The sequence below is a fragment of the Amphiprion ocellaris genome, chromosome 6 (assembly GCF_022539595.1).
Source record: "Amphiprion ocellaris isolate individual 3 ecotype Okinawa chromosome 6, ASM2253959v1, whole genome shotgun sequence".
NCBI lineage: Eukaryota > Metazoa > Chordata > Actinopteri > Pomacentridae > Amphiprion > Amphiprion ocellaris.
In genome coordinates this window covers 28,485,177-28,509,458 of record NC_072771.1, presented here as the reverse complement: position 1 = coordinate 28,509,458, position 24,282 = coordinate 28,485,177, and the positions used below count along the sequence as shown (strand labels likewise).

The following is a 24,282-nucleotide window of genomic DNA, read 5'->3' as shown; positions in this document are numbered from 1 at the left end:
TGTGTGTTCTGGCCTCTTTACTCTGTAAACTGGAAGAGGAGTTAAGAAGGCTGAGATGGGGATGTCAACACAAGATCAGCACCCCTGCTGGTGGACGCCATTGGGGGTCGGCCTCCTCTGGGACGCTGCTGCATCCAAATGTGTATGTGTTTGATAAGGCTTGAGAAACGTGTGTGTGTGTGTGTGTGTGTGCGGGTGCATTTTGACTTAAGTGTATACATCATAAATATGTTTGTGTCTAATGTGAATGTTAGGGGCCAGTGTCTGGGCCTTTTTTTGGGGGCCAGGGGAGGGAGGTTAGTGTGGTGACAGCCTCAGCTGTGTTGAATTGTGGGAGAAAAAGAGCTGACGCGACGGGAGTTGATGTCTGACATGACCTCTCTCAGCAGGCGCACCGCGGGGAGCTGGGAGCTGCCGCTGACTGTGTGTGCTTGTGTGTCCCTGTGTGTTAGTGGGAAAGTGAACAAGGAGTTAGAAAGTGAGCAAGAAAAACAACAAAAAACAACTTTTCTTTCACTGTCCTCCTACACAGCCAGCAAGGTCTCTGTGAAACATCACCTTGATGGATGTGGCACTGGACTTTTCCTGCTGCGTAACTCAATCTTCTCTTCTCCTTTCCTTCCTCTGCTTTCCATTTTCTCTCCCTCCATATCATATACCTCTTCTTGACCTTCTCGCTCTTTGTTGGTGTCCCTGTGCTCGCTTCTTCCCTCTCTTTCTCCCTCGCTCGGTCTCTCCTGAAGGTGCATTCAGGCTGGTAAAGTGATCTACAGGGTGCTATGCCTCTGCTCATTGTGCTCGCCAGTCTTCCCCATTCTCTTTTACCCCTCCGTGCTCTTCACAGTTTCTTGTCTCATCTCTATTTGCATCATCCTTCTATTCTTTCGTCCCTCATTCTCTTCCACATCCCCAGTCCGACACGCACACACACAAACACACACCTACGTCCCTTTCTATTCACTGTCTCTCCTCTCTGGGTCCAGTGCTTTGCCATCAGTCTGATAAGTGCCAACAAAGGTCCCACTGTCTAGTGTGACCCTCTATTCTTCCCCCCGTCCCCTCTCTCTCCTTCTCCCTCCATCCTGAAGCAGCCAAGCGTGAGGTAAAGAGGAGGGGACATTTATCTGGTGCACACACCCCAACGTCTTTTACCGTTACCCCCTTCTTTTTCTCCTCTTTCTCCCCATCATACTTTTTTGTTTTGTTGCATGGTTCCACTCACGTCCTCTCGCTTCGTTCAACTTTCTGTCATTCTCTGCCCTTTTCCTCTAACTTTGCTCAGCTTGCAGGGAAACTTTGTTCTCCATGCGATCAAAATGGATGCTGATGCTTTTAATGTGGGACAATGGGACAGATCTGAGACTTTAGCCAGTCCATGCAGTCTCGTCTCTCCACTGATCCTTCCATCTTTTCCTGCTACCACCTACATCTGCTTTTCGTCTTCACCCCAATCCTTAATCAATTAATCCTTGTAAATTTCTTACTACATTTCTTTTTGCTGTTTATTTTGAACATTTCAGGATCGTTCACAACAGGGATGCAGGCAATGTTCCCTCTAATTTTTCATGAGTCTGAGCAAACACACAAACTCCTTGAGCGTCCCTTGGACCACTGTGAGCAACATCAGATGTGTGCACTGTGGTCACACCAGCATCACATCCATTCAAGTTAAATGGTTTATTAAAAGAATCAAATTACAGCATTTACATTTCTGTTAAAACACTTTGTCAACAGGAGCCAGTTGAAGGCTGCAGTGATTTTAGTGACACTACAATGTATAAGAGTGAAGTTATTGAATATGTGTCTCTCTTTACTGTTGCAGTGGTTTTGCAAATTGCAGACGGACCCTGTTCACTCCATAGACACCAATGTTATTCCTGCAGCTTGAAAGACAGCTACTTTTGATAAAACTGGGCTTGTAGCACATTGTCTGCCTTGCAACAATGGGAAAGAGGCACCGTTTATGTTTTGACAACCTATATCTAATGAGTTATTGATGCTGGAAGTCTGAATCTGTGAATATCTTTCCAACTTTACTGAACTTGGGGCCACTACCACCTAAGGAGTGATATATTTAATTTCGAAAAAAGCATTTAGCCATACTTAAAGCTTTAAGTGCTTTATTAACACGGAACTAAAAATTTTGTATTGTTTTATTATCACAGGTTCTGTCTGAAAAGAGGTGGCATCATTTTAAACAGTGAAATCAAACTAACAAAATGTAATGACCAACCAGTGAGCAATACTGGATTCTGCAAAAACATGAACAGCTTTTTTAAAAATCTAAATCTTATCTTAACACAGTTAATGTATTAACTTATTTATGTGTGTATGCATGTATTTATTGATTTATTTAGTACTGTTAACATATCAGAGTTCTGAGTGAATTTTTCTTAAGATAGGCAAAGGCCATTTATTGATTACATATAGGCTATTAAATGTTTATCAAAAACTAAAAAGCATTTAAAAAAAACAACTTAGGCATTTATTGAGTCACTAAAATACTGTAGAGTACAGACCACATCAGCATGATTATAAGCATCCTCTGGTAAATTAACAACCAGATACTGATGTCTCTCACCATATGGACTTCAGGAGATGACTGGGGGATGATAAACTGTGACCTACTGGTTGGGTTCTCTCTGTTCTCATGTTTCTTACATGTTTGTCCCCTGACAGCCGGGTCCTAATGTTTTTTGAGCAACACACCATACTATGACGTTTTTACAATGATGGTTCTACTATGGAACCAGTTTGACATGTTCAGCTGTTCTTTGTGTGAAAACTCAGAGATTTCAGGTATCAGAAGGTGGTTTTCAACTTTCTTTATTAACTTTCTGCTTCAACTTTAAACTAAATTTCCTTCACTAACCCAGCCCTCTGGACTTCCAGTAAGCTGTGTTCCTATTGGCTGTCCAGGTGGCTGCTTGGTGTTATCAGGAACACCTGAGCAGCTCAGTGTCTTCCTGCTTTATGTGGCTGCAGACAAACATTTCCTCTGTTTCTCTTCACCACTGAACTGGGTTTGGCTCTGTTGCTTTAGTTTGTTAGGCGTTGGCTTGCAGCTTCCAGCAGTAAAATCGTCTTTAATGTGTTTCTTGGTGTGTTTTAGGGCTTTGTACTGGATAGTTGTCTTGGTAAATGTGGTTCTTTAGCCACAGTTAGTACATGGTGCTAATGTGTGCAGTGATTAGTGGATTTGGTGCAGCTGAGTTGTGTCTTTATCTTGGCTGTAGTGAGTCTTCAGAGGTTTTTGGTCAGACACATTCTGTATTCTTGTTTGTGAAGCAACGTTGGTTGTCCAGAAGGTAAGAGCTCCTGTCCTGGTTCTCTGTTCTCAGAGGTTCTCTGGTAGGCTGCAGGAGACTTTAGCGTTTGGGTTGTGCTAGTTTGGTTTTTGTATGGTTTCATTTGGACGACTATCTTGAGGCCCCTCCATGTGGTTTAGTGAGGTTTTCTGCAACAGTTCTACAAAGCAACCTGCAGCAGAAGAGACTTTGAGAGTTTTTAGGAAGTTCTGGAGAGCAGACTTTAGAGCAGCAGAAACATTTGTCAGCAGTTTGAGCAGGAGAAGGTGAGCTTCAGAGTAGAAATGAGATGGAAACCTTCTTGATCCGTGTGGTGAGGTCCTGTACCAAGAGTTTGAGCAGGTTGTCAAGAGTCTGTAGTTCTTTGGTCTGAAAGCACAAGAAGAGTCGACTCATTAAAGGAGAAAACAGGAGATATTGTTGGTTCTTCTGTCGCTCTGCAGTTTCCTTAGACTGAATATCAAGTTTATATTTTAAATGATTTCCCATGTGAGCCCAAGAATACTTCAATAAACTCCCACCATCCCCTGGACACAACATATTTTATTACGATGTTAATTATTTTTTTTCCTGTTTGAGTTTTACTCATAGTTATAGCATAGTTTTTTTTCTCTTTGCTTGTTTAGTTTTGTAATCTGTGTGAAAGGTGTTAAACAAATAAAGCTGAATTGATAAACTGAATAATTGACTAACTCATGATTGTGACAATAGAAGTATTTTCATTGTGATTTAAGGGTTTGTTTCATTTTTATGGTTGGGGTTAAAATCTTGACAGAAAAAAAAGATTAAAGAAATAAACTACAGTAAAAAAGCAATTAAATCAAAGCAAAAAAACATTTAATATAATAAAACTTTTCAAAAGAAAATTAAACATTAAATACAATTAAATTATATTAGACAAAATATTTAATTAGATAATTAAACAGAAGATACAAAGCATGTAATTATAAAATTAAACAAAATTTTTTAAACAAAAATATTAAACATTAAAGATGAAATATTTTAGATAATTAAACATTTAAAAAATACAATTGAACAAGAATATTACACATTTAGAAAAATACAAAACATTTAATTAGATTATTAAACCTTTAAAAGTCAAAACATTTAATTAAAAAATTAAATGTTTAATTAGAAAAATAATCCTAAAGACAAAACTTTAAATAGGAATTAAACAGAAAATACAATGAAGCATTAAAAAAGAAAATTAAACATTAAAAGGTGGTAAAACATTTAAAAAGAAAAACCTTAAAGATTTAATCAAAAAATTAAACATTGGGAAAGAAAAGGAAATTTTTCAAACAAGCCAATAAAACATTTGAAAAAACAACAATTAAACATTAAAAAGACAAAACATTTCGAAATCAGATCAGACATTAGAACAGAATAAAAGGTGAGAAAAGAGCAAAACTAAACATTTAAGAAGAGTCAAACTAAAGATAAAACCTTTGAAAGGGCACCAGTTAAACTTTAGAAGATCAAATTAAACAGAAGAAACAATAAAATGATCAAAAGAACAGAAACAGATAAAGGCCTTAAAGTTTTTTCTCGTCTGAAATGAAAACATCAAGTTGTTTCTTCAAACATTTCCTCTTTCTATGTTCTTGGTTTGATTGTGGACAGATTTACTAAGAACTCATTTCAGAAAACTGATTTCCAGATAAAGTCTACTAGACGTTGAAGGCATCGATCAAACTAATATTACCTTCTGATCTCCACAAACTTTACTGTTCAGTGAAAAGAATCAAAGGTTGTTGAGGATTTCTAAAAAACCCACAGGTGAAGGTCTGAGAAGAACTCATATGGATGGTCTAAATGTGAAATCAAGACTCGTGGTCACAAGTTTTAAGGCTTCTATTAACCAGAAAGTTCAAACTAACAGAGAAGTACTGAAAAACTTTTAAAACTTCAGTGCTCAGACTGTCTGAAGGTTCAAAGTAACAGAGAACTACTCCAGAACTTTTAGGTTTTCAGTCCTCAGACTGTCGAAAGGTTCAAACTAACAGAGAACTACTCAGGAACTTAGAATATTTCAGTCCTTGGACTGTCTAAAAGCTCAAACTAACAGAGAACTACAGAGAAACTTCTAAAACTTCAGTCCTCGGACTGTCTGAAGGTTCAAACTAACAGAGAACTACTCAAGAACTTTCAAGATTTCAGCCCTCAGACTGTCGAAAAGCTCAAACTAACAGAGAACTACTCAGGAACTTAGAAGATATCAGTCCTTGGACTGTCTGAAAGTTCAATCTAACAGAGAACTACTGTGGGACTTAGAAAATTTCAGCCCTCAGACTGTGTGAAAGCTCAGGTCCTGAGGACTCGGGAGGTGTGGAGGCTTTGAAAAGTCTTGGAACTGAGGGTTCAACCCTCCAGCACAAAGGCGGAAGTCCAACCTCCTGAGAAAAACGGTCGAGAAAAGAGAAAGTTAAAAAAAAAACTCAAAAACATAAAAAAATAGATGATAAATGCGCAAAAAATAGGAGATTTAGTATCTGAGCGAATAGCTCAGGGAGTTAAGAAGATAGACTACCAAGTGGAAGGTCGCAGGATCAAGACCCGCCACTGGCTCTTTTCTTTGTTTGTCTTTGTCAGGATTTTGAGAAAATTTAAGAAGGGTCTGGTCTTGAACCAGCGACCTGCAACTCCATAGGCAAATCCTTAACTCACTGAGCTACAGATCAGATAAAAAAACATAATTTCGTCGTCCCTTTGTCATTGTAGTTTCCAAGTGACCACACAGGTGGAGCCAAGGCGGAGTCTAGGTGGAGTCAGGGCGGAGAGTAGGCGGGGAGGTGGGTGGCGGCCTTCTCCCCTCTACTCCCCCACCTCCCCATCCGCCCACCACACCTTCCCCCGCCCGACGAGTTCTTCGAGTCTCGACGAGTTCCTCGACGCTCGACAGGTTTTCCCGAGTTTCTTGAGTTTCCACGAGGTCGAAGGCAGAACAAGTTGTCATGAAGAGGTGTTGAAGTCGGGCAGGATGGACTGACTTTTTACAGCCACTGGAAGGAAGACCACTAGAAGAGCAGGTCTTTAACCACCATCCATGAAATCCATGGAGTCGCTCCACAGAAATGAAGGGAGGTCAACTTTTATCAACCTCCATACAGATGTTCAACTTGATATCTTTACTTGGAGATTTTTAGCACCACAAACCTTTAGTATCACACTTTATTATCATTTATTAGGACTTTAATGGAATCCACCAGCAGATTTACTTTTTGTTGACAAACTTTATTCTTGTCGTCGTGGGACTGCAGTATTTAAAACTGTTCCTTCTATTTGACCTTGTGTTTATTAGTTTAGGTGGAGAAAGTTTGAACTGTCAATTAGTCTCTTAAAAGCTAAATAATAAATTGGATTAGTCAAGAGGTTTAAATTTCTTACTTTGTCATATTTTAAATATGACAAAAAATATAAAAATAAAGCATCTTGAGACAATTTGACCTGTAATTGGCATTATATAAATAAAATTGAATTAAAATTGTATGTATCTTGTAATGTTGGAGTAATTCAGCCATATATGTTGGAAAACACATTTTCTTTGTCCATTAATTTGTCGTTTTCTCCAGTAATTCATTTCTTGTTTTGGTTTATAAAATGTCAAGCCCAAATATATTGAGTTTATGGTCATAAAAACCAAAAAGATTTACATTCATGATGCAGGAATCAGGCAGTTTTTCACTTTTTATCTGAGTTTAGTCAGAAAGATGGTTGATAATGTGTGAATTGTTGCAGCTTGTGAGGCGTAGAAGGTTTTAATCTTTTGGGCCCGAGTGTCAAAAAACATTTAGAAACCAACATCAACAAAACACTCAACAAAGATTTGAACACCATTAAAGGGAAATCCAACTTTTGCATGACAATGTCTAATTAAAGGACATTTATTTCCAACGTAAATGTGTGATATTCATCCTCTGGAGCTTTCTCTTCGCATCGTCTTCCACCTGGACTGGTTTGGTTGGGAGCATGTGCAACAAACATTTGAAAAACTGCACTTTAACATCAATGAATGACACTGAAGTTTAATCTCTACATAAATGAGACTGAGTCTGGATGTGCTGCTCTGTCATTAACTCCTAAGTTTAGGGAAAGTTCAAACAAAAGAGGACAGTTCAGAGAAGACTTGAGAATGAGCTTATTTTGAACAAACATCTCAGACTTTCTGAGCTTCAGCACCTTTAGCAAGATATTTTAACAACAAGCAACTCAAGAGATCCAGAAGTTGGCGAGAGTTAGCTTTAGCTGAGCCAAAGAACATGTGGGACGCTAACCTAGCAAACATTTCAGACTTTTCTCTGTGAATTCTGAGAAATAATTTCCTATTTAATGACAGAGCTACACATCTTAACTCAGTCTCATTAAAACAGACTCTAATTCAGTGTCATCCATCCATATTAAAGTGCACTGACCCAAAATGTTTGTTGCATGAGCTCCAACAAAACCTGTCCAGGTAGAAGGCCACTTTGACAAACAGGAAGTGGAAGATTCCAAGCAGATTTATAGAAGGGGGAACCAGACTGCACTAAGTGTTGTCCAGTGTAGAGGGGTGTTTTGTGGGTTTTTAAGGCTGATAATGATTATTAGTGAGACATTTGGAGTAGATATTCATTTGCAGTAAATGAAAGTATTTAAAAGCTTGAGTTAAACTTAGAAGAACACAAACTCTAACAGAAAACTTTGTTGATACGTTTTTGTTTTGTTTACAGATGTTAAGTTAAATGAGTTTTATTTGTTACGTATAACCAATCAAATCACTCCAGAAGACAGAGCGACCACAGGTAGATAAAAGTTCAGAGCCAAAGTAGCACCATTTTTAAATGTATTTATTACCGTAAATCAGTAAAAAAATAAAATACTGATAATCAGTAAATCAGTCAGCCTACAATTACTACAATTCTACAATGTATGTCTCTTTCCTTTGACTTGTTATTTGTACAATATACGATGTATATGATGGTGTTTTTTCATACCAAAGGCTATACTATGATGTTTTCTAAGAGACATACCATGCTACTCTGTTTGTTCTGGCCCTGGGCTGCTGCACTCCTCCTCTGTTGTTTTCTGGATTGTACTCAGCTGCATGTCTTCGTCCACCCAGCCTCCGTTGACTCGTCCCGCCTGCCATCTCTGGAGCTGAAGCTGGATTGGAACAGACCAAAGTACAGTCCAATCATGATGCCAGCTGCCTCTCAAAAGGCTCCTTCATCTGGCAGGTGGCGCCACTTCTTCTGAGGGGAAGCTGAGCTGGCCCGGCAGAACTTTGGAGATGTGTTCCAGTGGTTGGTGGATGTGTGGGGAGATAGAGAGGGACCTTTGAATTGTTCAGAAAGGAAAACAGGGAACCCATTGGTAGTTTTAGTTTAGGGTGCTACTGCGGTGTGTTTTTGGGTTTTAAGAGGTGAACAGGAAGAGTTTTTTTTCGTATTGATTATCTTTTACTTTGTTCCTGGTTGGAATGCCCATCAATGTCAACGTGAAGTTCACTTTTAGTTCTGCTGATTTATTTTTATTTTACTAACACCCATTTGTTTTTAACCCCCTCACATGTGTTGTTGTAAACTTACTCTTTCAAATAAATTCTCGTCTAACCCTCTGGAAACCAGCGTTTGGACTGTTTTTGTGTTGCTCCTCACCTACTGACAGCTGTGGACTAAAGGCTATACTGTGGCGTTTTTAGAGCTACATGCTATACTATGATGTTTGCTGGGCAACACCGCTATACTATAGGCTTTTTTAATTGACATATTACTGTGATTTTTTTTTGTTTTTTTAGCAACATATAAGAATTCGAACAGTTTTAAAAGTTACTATACTTTTACTTGTGCAATGAAATTATTATTCTATGGCATTTTTTAGATGACATATTATACTCTGATGTTTTCTTGAATTACATACTATTTTGATAATATACTGCACTATGACATTTTTTGAACCACATATCATACATGACAATTTTAGGCAACATCCTATGATTTTGCGCTTTTTGAACCACATAATAATCTATGTTTTGTTTTTTTTTTCTTGCCAACATGCTGTACTATGAACTACAGGCCATACTATGTTATTCTTGAGTAAAGCGTACTATACTTTGACATTTTCTGAACTACATCTTATACTATGGCGTTATACACAGAGTACTTTGGTTACATGTTGATTTATAATCTAGATTTTTTTCTGTTTTGTTTTTTTACGGGATTACCACAGACCTGACCATGAAAACCGTCGACACCCACCTCAGGGAGACGCTGCCTAAGATCTCAAGGCTGCTTGGTCGTGGTCTTTCTGGCACGTACTCTTCCAAGATGAGCCGGGAAGTTTAACACTGATGGAATGACACCAGGTCTAAGCCGACAAACTTCCAATTCCTCCTCAACCCATAGTCTCTGGGAAACCTACATGGAGTAAGAAAAGTAGACAGAGAAGTAATTAAGTCTGTACACAACATATTAAAAAGAAATCATGCTAATAAATTAAGTACAAAGAACCGAATTCGCCAATATACTGGAGACCAGAGCTATTTAATTTGATAAGTATAACTTTGTTTAGTAACATTTCAATTATTTGAGAGCAGTCCTAAAGAACTGCCTGTAATCCCAATCATAAAATGGGTTTGGAGGAAGAACATAGATGTAATCTGGATATACATGAGTTAGGCTTTATAACTACTATTGGTAGTATTGGTGGTAGTGATAGCAATGTGACTACTACTAGTAGTAGTTTTTAGTACACTAACTGCTACTACAACTTGTAATACTATTACAAATGCTGATACTACTTCTACGACTCTAACAGCTGTTTATACTACTACTGCTGCTTGTACTTTTAGTATTACTACTACTGCTTGTACAACTATACTACAGCTACTATTAATCGTCTGGTATTTGGTTGTCAAGCTGCTAGCTCGCCTTAGTGTTTTGCTAGTGGCTAACTAGTTAGCTCTCATAGACTGGAAGCTCTCAACAAGATTTCATAATGAAAAAAGAGCCAAAAACTATTCTTACCTATGAAAAGTCATTCCAAGTTTCCTTGTCTCAATCGTACGACGCAGTGTGTAATTGTATGCAGCACAGTGAGACGGCATACTTCTTGTTTCCGTTTTCACGCCGTCTACATCAACAGAATGCACTGAAACTTTGCCCCCACTAGCTTAGCCTCGCTGTAGCACGCAGCTCAAAGGGGCGTGTCCTATCTACTCATTCATATCTATGACAACAACGATGGCTGCACATAAGGACGCCTGACGTTGATTAGCTGCGTAAATACCATTATATACAGTCTATGGTAAATACGTATGTGAATCGCATCATTGGCTGCAGCAGCCAGTCACCGGTCACTCACTGACTCACATTAAAAAATAGCACAGAATGAATTGTTACGTGTTTATTTTATCTACAATATAGGTTGGATTTTTTTTCTGTGCGCAGCAGATTTTCTGTGCGCGGAGACCGTGTCAGCAGTGCGCAATTGCGCACGCGCGCAGCTTAGAGGGAACAGTGGATGCAGACCACAAATTTCTACAGAAAAGGGAACATTTCTAGTTACGGTAACTATTTGATAAACACATAAATATGATAACAGCAACACTGCATCATTCACAGTTCCATCCTTTCATCCATTGTCTTCTGTTTATATGGGGACAGGTCGAGGTGGCAGCAGGCTAACCAGATCATTTCAGATGCCTCCACAATGTTTCCAGCTCTTCATGGGGGATCTTGAGGTCTCTGAGGTCAGATGAGATATGTGATCCCGATGGATTATTTGGATCTACACAAGGGTCTCATCCCAGTTTTTGTGTGCCCAGAAAACCTGGCAAGAAGTCATCCAGGAGGCATTCTAATCAGATGCTCGAAGTGAAGGAGCAGTGGTTCTACTCTGGGCTCCCTCTAGATGTTTGAGCTCCTCCAGCCACCTGACAGAAAAAAACTGAAATGGCATTCAGACTGTTGTACTCACCTGTGCATGCAAAAAAAAAAGACAGAAGAAGTTGTGTCAAGAAAGAGATAAAGATGGCTAGAAGGAGAAGCTTAAACCCTGCTGAATTTCTCACCTCTACATAGTAGATCAATCATTACATGAGGCAGGTGTGGACGCCGGATTGTCATTTTCAGAAAGTTACAGAAAGAGTTGTTAGCTTAGTTAGTATCATGTACAAGTTTACATAGACATACAAAACCTCAAATTACAATTGCAGTGCTGAAACATAATTGAGAGCATTACATTATGCTACAGTGTGTTGCAAAAAAAGAACTGTCTTGTGTATTTAAATTATTCTATATATAAAACTGGCCAAACCAACAATTTATTTCCTAAAACAGTTTCTCAAAATCATTCATCCAGAAACTCTACTAAATCCAGTCACCCTGAAAGCATCAAATAATGAGCAATAATTCCTTTAGTTTCACCTAAATCACATAACAATCTTATCTACAGGTACACCAATGAACCTGCATGCATCCACAGCTAATGATGCGTAAATGTAACTGTGCACACAGAGATCTTTGACTTCTAAGTTTTTTCTTACACTATTTGTTTTTAATCATCAGTCGAAGTCTCTTCACTTAATTTGATGGATTCTTTTTTCAGTCCAATTCCAAATCGATTTGTAGAGTTCACTCTTAGTTCTTTCCTCCACTCTGTTACAACCCATTCACGTGTCTTTGATTTTTACAAAAACTTCCTTTACTCCTTCAGTCACATTAACACCTTAACTGAACCAAACTTGGTGCTCACACTGGTTAAGTTATTTGATGACATGTGAAATTATCCTCTCTTTCTCCCCCTCCCTTTCACCCCCTGTCCACTCCTGTCAATCAGCAAGCCAGTCATTCATTCAGTCTGTCTGCCAACCATCACTCTCAAAGTCTGAGTAGTACTAATGGGTCTTGTTAGCTACTTACTCACCCTCTCTCTTTAACTATGAATAGAATAACCCTAATGGGGCTTGTTTGCCACTCCACTGCTCTCCCTTATCCTCATATGGCTTTATCATCGCTGATCAGTGTACCTGGAGATAAGTCTCTGTGTGACTGGGCAGTATCCTCTTCCTTGAGACTTTATCAGTCTTGATCAGTGTAGCTGGAGTTCTCTGTGAGAGACCTCGTCTGAGAAGGTCATGTTTTCATTCGCCCCAATCGGCTCACTGACCGATAAGACAATTTGTAAGGTGGAAATCAGAGAGGGCTTTTTTTGTCATCAGAAGAAGACAGATGGAAGAAGGAGTTCGGGAGGAGAAATGCATTTTCACAGAAGCACATTTACCTATATGAACCTTTAAATGTTTGTAATAATTACACTTTACTTTTAAAAGGCTACAAATAATCCAATATTTTTGTCACCATCAAGAGGAAACATAAATGTGTACAGCTGAGGCTAGGTTTTTGTATTGAAAATGTTTTTAAAAATCCAAATTTCCTTTTTGAAAATATTATTTTTGGTGGTTATTTCAGCTTAGGCATCCAGTTCACTGTTCACTAAAACCTTCCCTCAATATCTGTCCAGTGATAGCTTAGCAACTGTTTCAAGGCAAGGAAAGTGTGTCAAGCCTCAGATTTTTTTCACCTGTTGGAGCAGTGAAAAGGCTGAAACTGGCTGGTTCTGTTTGTCTTTTCAAAACCAAAAAACACAAAACACAACTGTGACATAAGCTGCAACCTTTAGCATGTCTGGATAAGTAGCTCCCTTATAGTTCTTACTACTATTATGGAATTATTTCCGAGAGTTAACACTGAGGAAACACACACACACAAATCACAAATGAATTTCCCTGTGTTTTCTATGTCAAAATCAAACAACACAAATCCAGGATGTTGTAAAAAGTGCTACTTTTCGACCGGTTACTTCTGGACCATCTCATCAGTATTCGCTCCATCTCCCGAAGGGCCTCTCACTCCGGCCCTCGCTAATCTAATCGCCTCCTCTGCAGTCTCACATAAAGCCTCCAATAGTCCAGCCACGGCACCTTAATCGACATGTTATTGCCCACAATCACATTTACAGCACAGAGGCAAATCTGCACAGATGCGATTGTGTCGGCTGCTAATCCAATAAGTCCTCGCTCACTTTTCTTTTACCCAGCATCTTTCATCTTCAAAAACAAGGTGACAGTGTTTTAATTTTCAATCCTGGGTTACTCTCCATCAATTTAGCTCACAGTGTTTGGTGCAGTTTATGGAGCGAGACACATGTAGGTGCTGGTTATTGTACAAGCTTTTTATTTCTCTCCTGAGGGAAAATGAGCTGCAGGGATTTTGGTTTAGATGCCATTAAAACACGAGCTTTCTGTTATTGTTTATTCACAGATGAAGTGTCTATTGGATCATACTGGGGAAGATTTGTTCAAACCCGGTGCTTTGGTGCTGATTATTTGGCTTTGATAACTGATGTTGGTCTGTGGGGTCAGTGTGCAATATATGTTTCTCAGACAGCTGTTGTGGAGGCAAAGATAACTGGCCTTTGCAATCTGGGGAAGGAAACAGCAATAAACAGTGAAGGACTTCAAAATAATTTTGAACAAAGCTGTAGAAAGTCCATGCATTAAAAAGATAATTTCATTTAAAATAAGAAAATCTCTGTAGACTGTGGTAACCAGGCACAGAGTGTTGCATGGACAGTAAGAGCATCTGGCCATTGTGGTTGAAAAGCCTTTTTAATATGTTATTCTCTGTAGGTTTGATCCTCATAATATATTTACACAAAGCTGCTAAAGAACTTCATTAAAAGAAAAGAAAGAAGCAGCTGCTTCTTTAAACAGGAATATAGTAGAATGCCAAAAATTTTATTTATATTCTGCTGTGGATCACAAGGACGTGTAACTCAGAAAAACATACAGTTTGACTAAGACACAGGCCGACTTAACCAGCCACTAAGTAATGCAGCATGGATGTTATTCTCTGCTCTCTGCCTCCATTAGTCTGACAGAGAGGATCCTAGCAAGAGGTGTCTATTGTGTTGGGCTACTCTACCAGGGGTCCTTCCCCTTTCAGTCTCCTCTCATCACTGTGGCCCGATTTAGCTTTACTTTAGAAATACATATCAGGCATAGTTGTGGTTGCACAAAGGCACATTTCTTAATGTTCAGTATGAATAGCTAAATATGCTTGTTCATGGAATCAGTGCTAAATATGTCCACTTATAAAGAGATTGCTGGGATCCTAGAACATATGCCGAGGAAAGACAAAGAATATATTCTCAGATTTATAGATAACGCTTAAGAGTCCTGCTTTAGCTGGTTAAAAGTGAAACCACATACATGCTCTTCATCCTGGTCAGCAGACTGCTTAGTCAGGCAGCCAATGGACCATCTTTGGAAGGACGTGTGGACCTCACCACTCTCTGTGTGTGTGTGTGTGTGTGTGTGTGTGTGTGTGTCTGTGTATGTGTGTGTCTGTGTGTGTGTGTGCGTGTGCGTATGTGTATATGTGACCCAACCCTGGGTCTCCAGGTCAGAGTTCCTGACACACACTCACACCCAGCGGGGTGACAAAATAATTAACTCAGACTATGATTGACAGACAGTTCATCACACTGTCACACAAACTCGGGGCATTACTTTCCCATAATCAACAGCACAGACAAGACAGATGACCTGTGTGCTTCTTTGTGTTCCAAAAAAAGATATAGATAATGAACATGTCTTAAACAGTTCAAAGGGTTTTTACTCCATATGTGCAGTGTATGTACCACCAGATATGACTGTACTATATGTTCATCTTGCTGTTTTGTGAAACATGTTAGAGACTTTCCTCTTTTGACTGTGTCCTGTCATTTTTGAGCACTATAGACATTTATGCAATTAACAATGCATGCATTGTTTAGCAAATGGCTATGAGTAATCGCTTTTATGTTTGTCTTTTGTGCGCAAATCTCCAAGTTCTTATATAACATAGAAAGCAGTGAAATGACTCACAACCTCATCATCACCCCTTTATACAAATGTCCCTTTTACATAAGTTTTCAGTAAGGCATTCAGTTTCGGACATGTGACTCATAACTGTGCTGCTTTCTTGTCAAAATGTCACATTTAATATTTGTTAGATTCCTGCTAAATTCTGGATCATCTGCTTTGAAAAAAGGGGATATATTCTTGATTGATAAGCCCCCTCTAATTGCCTGTTTTGATATGTAACACTCATTTGATATTCAGATTATTACAAGAAAACGAAAATCTAAAAACAGAAAAGAACAAATGAAAGCAGCTTAAAGGAGAAAGAAATAAGGGAGGGAGGAGAATGAAGGGAGTATCTTGTTCTTGGAGGCACTGTAACACAGACAGCTCTGTTTCAGATAGCATGTTCACCTTTGAAGGGTGCACTTAAAAGTGTGGGTGTATGTGGGCCGGGGTGGAGGCGGTAAAAGCGGGTCTGGGTGGGTGGATAGGGGGTAACCTGCAGATTGAAATGGTGTGCCTCCCCTTGCCCGCCCTCCATCCCCTTGATTCTGAGAGGCCGTTTTTCTCTACGGCCACAAAGGGAGAGGGGTCGGATTGCGCTGGCACATTCACGAGCCCACTTTGTTTTCAAATGGTTTTGTTTAGTTGTGACACTGTAGACACCCAACACCTTCCAAGAATCCGAACTCTTCTGTGGGGGAGTACAGAGGGCAGGTGGGTGGTGTCCAGGCGTGAGGGGAGAGGAGCGGTGAACAGATAGACAGGAGAACATTTTGGGCGCTGGAATATGTTAAAGGAAACTGGATTCAGCTGCAGCATCTTCTGTCGCTCTTGTCCCATGTGAGGCCTGTTAGATGTCCTCTCTCTTTGTGATTTCATGTCCTGTCTCCTTACTAAATGATACATGTTTTATCTTTTCCTACCCCGACCTGCTCTCCAGCTCCAGTGCCCCACTTTGTTCTATACTACTGTCTCCCCTGCCCTCTTCTCTGGTGCTCCCTGTCCTCTGCTGTGCCTCCAGGCATTCACACTGTTCGAGCTTTTCCACCTCTGGGTGTTTAAGCAGCTTAACGCAGCAGGATCTGGACTGCTCAGCCAAGAATCGGCTGATGCTCAACAGCTAATACACAGCTAATTCTAGGCTTAGCCCTCACTTTTACACGACACTTTGTGCCTATTGATATGTGAAACCGCTCATGCACGAGCATGGCACATCCTACTGCAAGGCATTCTGCATCCTGATTCTCTAAAGGAACTGCTGAGCTACAAGCTGCAATTTCTAATCTATTCTCCTTTTGCCTTAGAATACAGATTTACCTTCTATTTCAACCATCGTTCTCAAAAAAAAATTATCAAATACAAAAACGCTTTTTCAGCAATGGCTTTTCCACACATTGATGATTTCTGTTCAAATATCTGCTGATTAGAAACCTCCTTCCATATGTAGTGAGGCACAGGGACAGCCTTTGTAAATGCTTCTTGACATGCTTGACAAGGCAGCAGTACCTGAGCTCACAGGGGCAATGGAGTCAATTGCTACACCACATAGGCAGTGCTTTAAAGGGCAGAGGTGCGTTCTGCACTGGGCTGGGGGGTGTGCGGGGCTTTTTCTCACACACAGACACACACACAAACACACCACATCCCAAAGGACAGACGATGCAGCGGCAGACTGCAGATTCAACCTAACTAAACACCATCCATCCAGGGACAGCTAAATGCACCTGCTGTGCCATTCAGTCTTTGAGAGGAAAACAAGAGCGCATGTGTTGAGTGTGTGTGTTTCTGAGAAAGTGAAAAGCAGCAAGAAGGGAAAACAGCTACAAAGATATAAAAAAAAACAAAATTAAAAAGAGTTTGCATCTGAGAGAAAAAAAAATAAATAAAGAGACATGGAAAGAGAGCAAGGGAAAGACTATCTGCTGCATTAACCTTCCCCTCCACAGTGCCAGTATAGAGTCTTTTCTGCACTCCTCTTTCAGCAGGGAGGACCCAGGGGACAGTAACGCTAAGCCTCACTCCATTCTTCCACCAGAAACTTTGATTTCCTATTAGGTTCCTCCTGATGGGGACTGATGGGGAGAGGAGGGGAAGGAAAGGGAGGCAGGGAAGGACAGACATGGAGATGGAAGGGCGGGAGAGAGAAAAGAGAGTGGTGGAAGAAAGTGACAAGTGGCCAAAAGCAGAACAAGAAAGGAGGTGAAGAGCAGAAAAGGGTGGTGAAAAAAATCGAAACAAATGCAGGAAAGGAAGCGAGGAGGAAGAGGGAGAGGATAAAGATGAATAGGGAGGGCTGGCCACACAACACATGCGGCGATGGCAGGACGGCGGCTGTGGGACACTGGCTGTCCCTGTCCTGGGTAACCAAGGCATTGTTTACACCGAGCCCATTTAGTACTGACCTTTCCTAGCTGGCAGACATACAGACTGAGAAGTAAAAAGGCACACTAAGTAGCAGACAGGTTGGTATGCAGACAGACAGGTGAGATAAGAAGCAGGCAGAACAACAACGTGCAAAGTATGAAAAATGGTTCAAATGGGTGTATGGACTGGCAGCAGGGATGTTGGCATAACAAACCAATAAATACATTTTAAGACACCTGAGGGTTTTTCCCCTCATATTTTTTCTAGATGCTGTAACTCCTTTAATATCCAAACTAACCCCCTTGTTAGTATGTGAACCGGGACAAATGATAAAGTCAGACATATCCTGGATAATTCTTATTGTCAAAGATTCCATGATGCCACCAAAACTAACAAAGTAGTAGTTCATTTCACAATACTTTCTCATTCCTATACTCAATCTGCTCCCATATAGAAATAAAGTTTCATTTTCAACATTTTTAAGTTGAAATGAAACCCCTCAAATAGCAGGGGACTGTGGAAAATGTGTCACGAATTAATTGTAAAGATTTTGAGAACATTTTTTAGCTTTGAATATGGTAAGCTGGACTAGCAATTACTTAGCAGTGGGGTAATATGCAACAGTGCCCATGGACATAATGAAGTTCATGTTTGGGGCAAATGTATGGCTCATTTATGTGTGTTTTTAGTTTTTGGACACTAATAAAGCTCTATGGCAGAGGATTAACTTGTATCAGGATTTGGCTGCACAGAAAATATTTGTTTAAAGGTAAAATCCAGTTAATTTTAGTCTTTTCATTTGATTAGCTGACAACAGGAAAAATACAATCTATCAGCAGAGAGGTAAGTGGAAAAACAATGAGAAAAAGCGTTATTCCTCATCCTGGAACTCCTCATCAACAAATGAAATTCTAGCATTGCATGACCATTCATAGTGATTTTTGCGTGAATGAAGTCTAAAATTGTATAGAGGTACTGAAAATGCCCGTAGTATTATTACAATACACGGGACACACGCTTGTGGCCTACAGTTTGTGTCATAATACCTGACCTCCCATGAGGGCAATGCAGGAACAAAAACCCACTGCTATACAGGTTGTGCTAGTTCAACCCTTCTCTATTGTCACCTCACTTCTCTTACACATTTTGCATAGTTGACCTCATTATGAAGGCAAGTACAGAGTTTTTCTGGAAGACTGCGAGTTGTGTAGCAGGGTTAAGTTGACACGTGGCATGTGTAGGGAAAAATTGGCCAAAATGTCAGAAAAATTTTTGAACAAACTTTCAAGAACCCTGCTTAAATAGAAAAGTCCATGTGTTCTCCCTATGAAATAAGAATGATATAACAATAATCATCAATAAAATGACAACAGCTGCTTTGTGATGGTTATAATTCACCACTCAAAGGAATTTCCAAAACACACCCAGTGAATAAATTGCTCAATAACAACAACAACAACAGCAACAGCATTTATCTGTGTTTTTATGACAAGCAGTTCCCATGTCATGTGTGGGAAAGAGGGATGAGACAGATATTAAAGTTGTGTAGGCGAGACACAGAGATATGGAGACAGATACATACAGAGAGAGACAAAAGGAAGTGGGAGAGAGGTAGTCAGAGGGAGAATGATTGATTGATGTGGTCAGTGAGGCGTCACTGATCTCCACGGGAGCAGCCCCCCCCCAAATGAAGAGGATGTGGATTGGCCTTAATGGTGTGAAAACAGTCAGACTGCAGCACTAATCTGGGAAGAGGAAGATAATGATGGCCAAATCAGCTACAAACAAACAGGGTCAGTGAACTCAGAAATTTCTCATGTTGGTATTAAAAATTTATTTCACTAGTACCATGAAGCCTGGGGTGATTTATTCAGTTTCATGTTCTTTTCTCCCTCCCTCTTTTTTTTTTTAGCCCAATCCTGCAGTTGGTCGGTGGGTATTTCTTCCAGAAATCTACAAACTAATTACATCAAAGTGAAAACAGCCTCAGGTTTAATCATTTTAATGAATGTTAATGTAACACAAGTGGTTTAAAGATCGAGAGGAACAGGTTCGTGTCAAAATGGGGAGTTTAGCAGGTGGAATATGAGCCTGATCTCACAGTCAGTCAAATGACCACTGACTATGTGTTTGTGTTACCCTGCAGAGAGGTTGACTAATCCATTACAGTGGCAGGAAATGTCTAGGTATATAAGCTGTGTTATCCCGCTGGGATCTTGTGTCCTAGTAAGTTACTCTTAAAGATGCCCTCCAGGCATCACAACCAACAGACAACAAATATACTTAGAAATGAAAGGAGTTAGGAACATCTAAAGGCAGTTTTCACTTCTAATTTTTTTGTATTCTTTACCATATTTGAAAAGTGCTCTATACTGAACAGTGATGTGATGTCTTGGCAATGTTGCGATTGGAATTTTTTTTAATTAAACAAACTTCAGTGTTGGTATTCAAGCTATTTCTGCGAGGGCTGAGGTTCACAAACCCACAGTTACATTTCCTGTCTCGTAGAAAAGATCCATGTTAATCCAGTTCCTTCCCTGTGGGAAGTAGTGTGCTCTTGTTTTGTCTCACAGGGGGCTTGCTGTTTCTGAACATGCCCTACAGCTATTGTTGTGTGTGTAAAAAGACCACTCGAGAAATACATGATAGCACAGCTCCTCTGATTAAGTGGCTGATGTGAAGTTGGGTGGGCTTTATCTCAGTATCTGAGGGAACGGACACAGAAGCAACAGTATACCATAACATCTAATCAAATGAATCTCAGGTAACACTAAATAAATATTTATTCTTAGGTAACCACAAACTCTTAAAGTCAGTATGTTTCTGTTAGCTTTCCAGTTACCTCTTCTCACATAACTGTGTTTTCTTTAATAGATTCCCATGTATGTTAGTACACACATGTGGACTGCTCAAATATTCCAGTTAAATCAGGAATCAAGTAAGGTTGGGTTGTAGCTGGATTAGTAACAATATAGCATTTAATCATATTCATAAAATTACGTAATTTATACACTCACACTGTAAAACTCCATGAAGGAATGTAGTCAAATCAACTCATCTATTGTAGTTTACTTGAAGTAATTTACATAACTTTATCTAGTTCCAGTTAGACCATAAAAACATGGATTACTATAACTTGAGGCATTTTGACTTAAAGTAATGTATTGAGTGAATGAACAGCTGAGAGTTTACACATCTTATTAAATTAAGTTTACAAGAAACAAAACTTAAATATATAAATTGATTTTGAGAAAATGGACATGCTGGAAACAAAATAGTTCTGTTAGTTTATTTTACTAATAAGCAAAACAATTCCAACTCTGACAAAGTCCATTCTCGGATTCAGTCTTTACACCTGTAGACTTACAATTTATCTCAGTGTAACCAAGAAAACTTCACCAGCTGTCTTTGTACTGACAAAGATGAATAAATAATAAGCTCTTTAAACTTAGAAAATGCAAAGGGAAAGCCTGTAACCACTGTCTATGTGACTAGTTGATTCAATTGAATATCTTAAGTTTATTGAACTTGTTTCTCAAGTTCAGTTAATTTAATTGAGCTAGTGTTACACTTTCCCAATGCATAAAAAGACTTTGAACTAATGAATCCACCAAAGTGCAGCTAAATTACATTTTTAAGGCAGAAGGGTAACTTTTGTTTGTAAGTGGAAGGAATTTAAAATGATTTAGAGTGCAGCTGTAAGGATAAAGAACACTTTTATTTTCAATAATGCAACATAAACAGGGCTTAAATACAGATTAAACTTATCATTTTAGATTACATGGTACAGTATGTAATACATGCTGCCTGAGAGATTTCAGTTTATTTTATTTTACTTATTTTTACATCTTGTGCACAGCAGGTTTATTGAATATAACAGTCAATTTCTTAATTTTGAAACTAAGTAAAAGTCCTAAAGCTGGTCTAATCTTGGTTCCTTGATTCTAGACTAAAAGTGAGACTGTTTAACACACAGAAATGACTACTGTTTAATGCTTAATGCTGCAGCATTGAACAAGAACGTTATCTGATATACCTGTCTGGTTCATGCAGTAGGTCAAAGATGTGTGAGTACATGGATAGTGTGTTGACAAAGAGGGAGTCCAGATGGAATTCATTTTCTATATGATTGTGTGCATGTGCATGTGTGCCTGTGTTTCTACCTGTGCCAGTGCCTTTGAATCAAGTTTTTGTCCCGGTAAATGCACTTGTGCCATTCTCCATATAAACTCATGTGTCACTCTTAGTCACCAAATCTCAATTGCTGGCTTTTCAGTGCACAGAAATGGCTTTCCACAGCTCCATTGTAGTCTCCCTTCTTCCTAGATCGCTGGCTGAATGGACAGATTGAAAAGAGGGGGGTGAAAACGATAGGACATGTATCTCTAATTGGTAAGATGGGGGGAAAAGATGTGCACATATGTGTGAGCATGCACCAAAACCACTGTGTCTATGTGCACCTGAGAGAGGGAGACAGGTGAGGTGAGGGGGTGCGCTGCTGCTGTCTGCGTTCTCTGTGCTGTGTGAGTGCAGGAGGGAGGCTGTAAGTGATACCCTTGTCTGTTCCCTACTTGCCCCACTCTGAGGCCGCTCCACCCAGGCCTGCCCGGGAGAGAGTGGGGGTCCCCTGGGAACTGGACAGGACAGGGAGGGAGAAGGGAGGGGGGGCAGTACGGAGGCCAGGCTTTCAGCCGCTCTGAAAAGGAGCGGAATCAAATACAAGCAAAATCTCCTGCAATATACTGTATCCCTCACCTGAGTAGGGCAACTAGCTGAAAGGAGAGCTGCAAGGGCAACTGTACAATGGGCCCAGGAAGGACAAGAGAGCAGATCAGAGAGGAAAAGAGAGAAGAGATATAGTTAACCATGACCATTCCATAACCTGAACCAAGCATTTATTATTGTGACAAAAACAATGCAGGGACACTGTTTGTTTCCCACTTCAAACCAAAAAATTATTCGTCTTTTTACAGTGTGGGTATTATTATTAAGGTCCTCTATTTTATATAAAACCCTAATCTTTTTCAAAACCTAACCAAAACCAAACTTTTTGTGCATAAACCTACTAAAAGACAAGCAAAAATTAAATAATACAATGGTGATTGTTTTTTTTTTTAAGTAAAAAAAACAGTATGTGTAAACATGTTACAATTAAAAACTCTTTAATTTTGTGATAGAACTGTCATTAAAAGTAAGTCAGGTCAAGGCTTAGTTATTTTTACAGCACATTTAAAATAAGTCATTGACCCAAAGTGCTTTGCATTGAGATTTGCATTGTAAATTTACCTGACAATAATAACAATTAAGGGTAAGGTCCTTCAGTGTTACTATGATTTGAATTTACATTTATATTTAAAACTCCACAAAATTTTATGAAATATACATTTACCTAACCAATTTCAATATTAGGTTAAGACCCTACAATATATTACAAATAAGACCAACAAACTTACAAGTGAAGGTTTAGAGAACCCAAAATTATATGCAAATGACCTGAATAATTTCAAAATTTAAGTTGAAAATGAAAACAAATCCAAAGATTCCCTACAAACAGCGTATCTGCAACAGTGGAGATGGGAAAAAAGCAAACTCTTTTACGAGGAATAGAACTTCAGCAGAACCTGGCTCGGAGAGGGCAGCCATCTGCCTCAATGGCTTGAGGTGAGAGTAAACAGGAGAGAGAAAAGGACAGAAACAAACAAACAGCCAGCAAAAAAACATAAACACTAGGCAGAGCTGTAGGACCAGAAGCCACAAGTCAGACCCATGCAGCTCCAGAGCATAAAATATTGCTGAAAAAAATACAAGGAGAGAGAGAGCACAAGGTTAATTACATGCAACAGCGCATATAAGTGTATGACGGAAACAACAAAAAACACAGAAAACTCCAGTGTGAGCACCTGCAAAGACAACTATGTGAACAGGGCAGCTAAGATGAAGCATACTGGCCAATTAAAAAAACAGTTAGAACCATAAAATAGAAAAGTGAATGAAATCCAGCCACCAAGCACTACAAAACAGCAGGGCAATATAAAGAAGCTAAGAGTGGACATGACTAGGGTCAGGAAGAACTAAAACGGTAAGTCTTTCATTTTTATTTGAAATTGCCAATTGCAGATTGTGGAATGGGAGACTGCTCTAGAGCCAAGGTGCGATGACACGAAGTGTGGAAGTGTTTTTGGCATTGAGGAGTGAATTGAGGACTAAGAAGAGCAACTGTGAAGTTGACCTGAGGGACAGAAAATGGAGTGAACATATCGGTAATGTATTCTGGAGATAAACCATTAAGAGGTTTGAAAACGAACAGGTAATGAATCAGGGAAAGACATGTAGTGACCCATAAGATTGAATCAGAAAGCCAAAGGAGGTGTCTGTGCCATGGTTTCCAAAAGTCTCCAGTCTAGCAGTTTTCAAAATAAAGTGAGATCAGAGGCATTTCCAAAAGTCCCCAAAATTAGATAACTGTTCAATCTCCTGAATGAATATTTTTCTAAAGAATGTGGTCACACTCTACGGATTCCATTTACACCTAAATGAGATCCAATCATAATACGATCTAGCAGATTTTGTATTCCGACCCCAATGCATTCTGTGTACATTCACACATTTGCATTATTATGCAATTTCACATATTAGTTATCTGGATACAGGTTGCATGTTAACAGCAGCTGTAAATGGGATACAAGTAATCAACTTACGCATTAGAAATCTGTGCATGGA

The 24,282-nt window shown here is 39.4% G+C and overlaps 2 long non-coding RNA genes across 2 annotated transcripts in view; one reads left to right on the top strand and one right to left on the bottom strand.

Moving 5' to 3' along the window:
* Positions 1-4,236, top strand: part of LOC118470688 (uncharacterized) — an 11,174-nt gene extending 6,938 nt beyond the window's left edge. The window contains exon 3 of the long non-coding RNA XR_008601896.1: positions 1-4,236. This exon is cut by the window's left edge and continues 4,112 nt beyond it. This is a non-coding gene — a long non-coding RNA (uncharacterized LOC118470688).
* A 3,881-nt stretch (positions 4,237-8,117) lies between these two features.
* Positions 8,118-10,686, bottom strand: LOC129349060 (uncharacterized). Its single transcript, XR_008601895.1, has 3 exons — positions 10,313-10,686; positions 9,545-9,703; positions 8,118-8,622 (listed from the first exon to the last, which is right to left on the bottom strand). It is a non-coding gene; the product is annotated as an uncharacterized LOC129349060 (long non-coding RNA).
* Positions 10,687-24,282: the final 13,596 nt, after the last annotated feature.